Here is a 6113-nt window from a genome sequence, read left to right on the forward strand (position 1 = left end):
TTCAGAATAGATATGCCAGGATGCTCTGAGCATTTAGGCTCTCTGAGGAAGAGGAAATCCTTAACTCTGTCTTTCTTGTAGTCAACTTCCGTACCCTGAGCTAGCTGAGATGGAAAGCAGCTCTCTTTCAGCTGCATACTAGAATACGTCACTGGAATTTTCATCAAGGGCATGATGGGAGATATGACCCTCATGTTTTTGAATACAGGACAGTTCTGTTCCTTGAAAAGAACTTGTAGCCTGATGAATTCCGTGTTTGAAATTCCGATAAGAAAATCACTGTTAACTGAGTGATAGTATTGCTGCCTTTTATATATCCCTAGATTTTAATGAAGTCATTAAATTCATTTTTAAAAGAAGATAAAGCCAGATATCAACCCTGACCTTGAGTGTCTCATTGACAACTACTTTTTATATAACAGAAAACATAACTTTGAATGACAATTTTGGTTAATTTTTCCCTAAAAAAAGTTAACCTCTATATAACTCAGTTCCCTCATCTGTGAAATGAGGAAATTTGTTTAGACTTCTGCTAAGGTCCCTTACATTGCTAACATTTGTGATTAATATAATATAAACTGTTACATAAATGTAAACTTGTTGTCATTGTTAGTAATAATAAAGTAATTCCATGCATATATACACCAAAAATTATATTGTATCTAAATTTGTGTAACTCAGATAATGGTAAGGTATTTATCTCAGCAATTTTGTGAAAAGGGACAGCAAGGAAGCTGCTATGGAAACAAAAAACAAAATAGGCAGAACTTTCCAGAACACTCGGTGAGCAGTGGAGGAACAGCAGCTTTCAGAGCTGCACACAGTAACGTGCTCCTCTCTTCCGCTCCTCCACACCTGCTTCAGCTGCTTACTTGCTACAAAATTGGTGAAAGAAATCACTTACTATGAGGTTTTGGGGGTCAGACCCAATGCTACCAGGGAGAATTGAAAAAGCTTACAGGAAGCTGGCCTTGAAGTACCACCCTGATAAGAATCCAAATGAAGGAGAGAAGTTTAAATAGATTTCTCAAGCTTACAAAGTGTTCTCTGATGTAAAGAAAAGGGAATTATATGATAAAGGAGAACAGGCGATTAAAGAAGGTGGAGCAAGTGGTGGTTTTGGCTCCCCCATGGACGTCTTTGATTTGTTTTTTGGAGAAGGAGGAGGAAGGAGGCAGAGTGAAAGGAGAGGTAAAAATGTTGTGCATCAGGTCTCCATAACCTTAGAAGACTTATATAATGGTGCAATAAGAAAACAAGCTCTGCAAAAGAATATGATTTGTGACAAATGTGAAGGCCAAGGTGGTAAGAAAGGAGCAATAGAATGCTTTCCCATTTGCCAAGGTACTGGGATGCAGATGAGAATTCATCAGATAGGACCTGGAATGGTTCAGCAATTCAGTTTGTGTGCATGGAGTGCAAGGGCCAGGGGGAACAGATTAGTCCTAAAGACAGATGTAAGAGCTGCAATGGAAGGAAGATATTTCAAGAGAAAAAGATTCAAGAAGTTCATATTGACAAAGGCATGACAGACGGCCAAAAGATAACATTCCATGAGGAAGGAGACCAAGAACCAAGACTACTAGTGCCAGGAAATAGTATCATTGTTTTAGATCAGAAGGACCATACTGTTTTCATTCAGTGAGAAGAAGACCTTTTCATGTGTATGGACATACAGCTGGCTGAAGTATTATGTAGCTTCCAAAATCCAATAGCTACTCCTGACAACTGAACCATAATCATCATCTTTCACCCAGGTCAGATTGTCAAGCACAGAGATGTCAAGTATGTGCTAAATGAAGGCATGCTTATTTATCGTAGACCCTTTTCATAAAGGGTCACCTGATCATTGAATTTATGGTAAACTTCCCTGAGAATGGCTTTCTCTCTCTTGAAACTCTCTTTGAAAAACTCCTACCTGAAAGGAAGCAAGTAGAAGAGATTGATGAAATGGACGAGGTAGAACTGGTGGACTTTGATCCAAATTGAGAAAGACAACACCATTATGATGGAGAAGCATATGAGGATGATGAACATCATCCTAGGGGTGGTGTTCAGGGTCAGACCTCTTAATGGGGCCAGTGAATGACACTTGTTGCTGGCATTGTATATACAGTAGTAAATGAGTGAAGAACTATAATCATAATATGCTTGCTATTTGCTATTGTTTTTGTTTTAATATTCAACTATCATAGTGTTTTAAAAGTTAAATGAAGAATAAACTCAAAATACAAAAGCTCAAAAAAAAGAAGAAACTAAAACAAAAATAGAAATTTCATTATATACACGGAGGAAATTTGTCAAATGGGTCAGTTTCCCAGTTTAATTAATTGTTATTTTCTTAGTCTTATTTCTCAGCTTCATAAAATAGTTTCAAAATTAGTGCTTTATTTTATTAAATATTGATATTTTCCCCCTAGGCACTGTTGACCTGCATTCCATGGACCCAAATGGAATGTCATATTCCTCTCTTACATTTGTGCTCCTGTGTAACCATAGAGGCAGGATTTAAAAAGTGACAACTTGGGAAGTACCAGAATGGGACTTAAAGGCTCATTCCTGTGACTGTCCTGTGAAAACACCTGAGAGAACCCCAATCCTTTAAACCCAGTCTCTCAGTTATTTCTGATGCTAGTTCATCTTTTTTCCTAAAAATAAAGTAGGATCTACTTGGTTTCTCCCAGTTGCCTCCACACACCAGGTAGTCCAGCTCTGTTTAGTACATTCAAGCATTCATGTCAATTAAGTATTTATTCTGTGCCAAGGCTTATGCCAGGTCCTGAAACCACAAAGAAGTAATTAGAGAATTCAACATGTAGATTGATATACCAATAAGTATAATTTGAATTCAAAATATTGTTATATAGTACATCATTAGTCAATATTGTTGAAAGCAAAAAATAAGAAACAGTCCTTGGCACCTGTGTAAGTAGATCATAAAGAATAATAAATAGAAGGAAAACTAAATACGTATATGTCGGAAGGTAGTATCACTTTTTTCTAACTCATTATTACTCTGGTATTTGGCATAGCCTTTAAGTTTGAGGTTGTGATGTTTTCATCTGAAACCAGCTTGCACCACAACTGTTTTTTGTATTAAGTAAAAAAACACAAAACAAAACACCTGGAGATAGCACAACTGTGATTTCACAACTGGAGAAGATCAGTGCTAGAACAAGACCTATGCAACTAACAGTGTGCTAAGGATAGAGAGCCACAAAAGTGAGGCCCCAAGCAGTATCACATCCATATGGCTGGCAAGTGAAAGCAGGGGCCAATGAGCTGAAGCTAGCAGCAGGAAGCATTGCACCAGTGAGTGCATGCCTGTACTAAGATGTTTTCCCTCTTCTGTTCTTCTAGTTATAGCAGCAAGAGCAGAACCCCCTACATGCTAGAGCAGCAGGCAAGAAATAACCTAGGGATATAGTCTCTTGCTATAATTTGAAAAACAAGGTTTTCCAAGTGTAGAGAATTTAAGATTGAAGTTTCTAGAAGAAGCTCACTATTGGTTGGATAGAGACAGGGATCACGCAGTCTTCTACATTCGCTTATTCAAAGTATGCATTTCATTACCTTAAAAAGATACGATGATATATGATAAATGCAAATTAAAGGCATTTAATTTTAGGTGACAGTTTCCAGACCCCCTCACCCAGGCAAGAATTTCATTATTTCTGGCAAAGATCCCAGAGAAGATCTCCACTACTCAAAAACTGACATTACTTTTGTTTAGAACCAACCATTGTAATGCTGCCAAAAATGCTAGAATTGCACATACCCCCAAATCAATCTTAGCAATAATAATAGTTATAGCAGGTAAGTATCTAATATCCAATTTGAGGTAGACTTAATATTCAGAGATGTATTGATATATTCAGAAATCAGGCTTTGACCACAAACAAAGATGCAGTATTAGTAAATCTTTAGTTGAATTTGTCTACTTTTTATTGTACAGGACTTTGTTCTCTTCTACATATAAAATTAATCTGTTTTGTGTTTTTTAAAGAACCACAAAACACATTTAATGAAAAACCAAGAGCAGAGCAAATAATGCTCATTTCAGTCCTTACTAACTTAAAATACTAAAGTACCAATAAAATCAATGTACTGAAAATCTTGAATTATATTATTAATGCTTCCTATTACAATCACTTAACTTCTGTTAGCCTTAAATTAACATTGGTAAAATAATATTCAAGTTTTGTTTTTCAAATTATTTTGAAGCTGAAGGGAGAAGTTATGTGCCATATAATGAACTGTAAGCTTTCTGAGAGCAGGGACCATGTGCATTCATTACCTCATGCCTAGTCCAACAATGCCTTCCACCTAAAGTTTCTCACTAAATGTTGGTTGAATGAACAAGTGAATTGAAGAATGAATGACATAATAAAATAACAAAAATTTAAACAATATCCTGATAATTCATGCACAACTGTCCTTTTGTAGGAGAGGAAGGAAGATTCAAAAGACTGGTTATGAAAATTAATTGTCCACTATAATTGAATTCATAAGATAACTTGACTTAAATTCACTAGATAATTTCTCTCCTACTACAGACACAATAATCTGATATGGGCACAGTGCCAGCAAGAACACTGGATCACAGTGATCACTAGGAATTAGCCCTGTTTTATTCAACTTTGCATTCTTCCCCAGCAGATAAGACTATTTCTTACCTTTGTTTAGAATGATATTTATGTCTGCCTATCCCCATTTCTCTGACTAACCAGTATGCTAAAGAAAATGTCTTGATTCTAATCAGGACAAAGTAAAATTGCATTAAACTATGTTTAGTCCTGATTCCTGATTATCACTTTTTTGTAAGCCATACAGGTTTTTAAAAGTTGCTAAATTAGGATGAGATATAACTTCTTACATATCTATTTTCTTGACTTAAAGAGACACTTCTGTGTCTCTTTCTGACTTAAAAAATCTGAAAAGGCTGCATAATGTTCTTATACTATAAATAATAAATCTGATATTTTTATTCTAACTTTATAATCAACATTTTTGTATCTTAAAAAAGACAAATAAAATCAATCACAAAGGAAATGGGAAATAAATACTGGCTAAAAACACAAAATAGTACTATATAGGAATATAAGTCAGGAAATGAACTAAGATCCATTTAAAATCTTAAAACTTAAAGTATCATTTCCTGACATAATTCTAGAAACTTCATGAAATATTTGTCCTTATTATAAACCCTTGTAACTTTCATGGTTGTACGGTTTTTAATTATTTCACAGCATGGCATGAACTTAATTCTCTAGAGGCAAATACTCATGAGTCCATCTTGATTACTTTTTACTCAGCATTTACTCAGAAGAAATCAGGGAAAATAGCATATTAGTATAACATTTCATATAAATAGATGCCTTGGGTATTTTCCAAAACTCCAAAGCTTCAAGATTTCAAAAAAAAAAAATTCCAAAATATTTTGTTCAAGTATTTTTTAATCACCTGCTGCAATTTGACTCAAAAACTTAACTTTCATCTTTGTATTACTACCCTTAGTATGCCAAAAATTTTAAGAATGAAATGCAACAAAGTTTAACTTACCTTCAAGGAGATTTGTTTTCATAAACTCTTCTTATTATGATCTTCATTGCCTGGTCAAAAGCAATACAGAGACTTCTCTTTCTTCTTTTCCTCTTCTCTGAGACCCAGTGAGTTGATGGTTTTCTCTCTGTCTGCGATAAACACAGCAGAAGACTCTCAGAGTTTGTCCTCACTCCTGATGCCACACACCTTTTCTTGGCATTTTGTTTGGTCCCAAGAGAAAATTCCTGCAGAAATTTCCTTCTCCATAATCTCTTGACAGATGGCTCTGCTGGCAAAAGCCCTAATTCTTAGAAGTGCTTTAATAGGCTTTTATTCTCCCACATCGCCTCCTCACAGGTTTTATTTTTTAATTGCACATTGGTTGTTGCCTCAAAGTCCTAATAGGCCAGAGGGTCATTGCCCTCTTGTGTTTCTCCCAGCTAATCTGCTTTCCTGTTTTTGATTTCAATAAATTTGCAAACCTAGTTTTTTTTAATATTTTATTATTTTTCTGCTCCTATACCCACAGGCAACTGAAAAAAAAAGCCCAATTATTTACTTTAAAGCAT

The 6113-nt window shown here is 35.3% G+C and overlaps 1 pseudogene; it reads left to right on the forward strand.

The window, feature by feature from the left end:
• LOC129074512 (dnaJ homolog subfamily A member 1-like) overlaps positions 1-2073 on the forward strand; it is a 36004-nt pseudogene extending 33931 nt beyond the window's left edge.
• Positions 2074-6113: the final 4040 nt, after the last annotated feature.

Source organism: Pteronotus mesoamericanus, unplaced genomic scaffold (genome assembly GCF_021234165.1).
Source record: "Pteronotus mesoamericanus isolate MK-2021 breed Mesoamerican mustached bat unplaced genomic scaffold, CSHL_Meso_final contig_50, whole genome shotgun sequence".
NCBI classification, from domain to species: domain Eukaryota; kingdom Metazoa; phylum Chordata; class Mammalia; order Chiroptera; family Mormoopidae; genus Pteronotus; species Pteronotus mesoamericanus.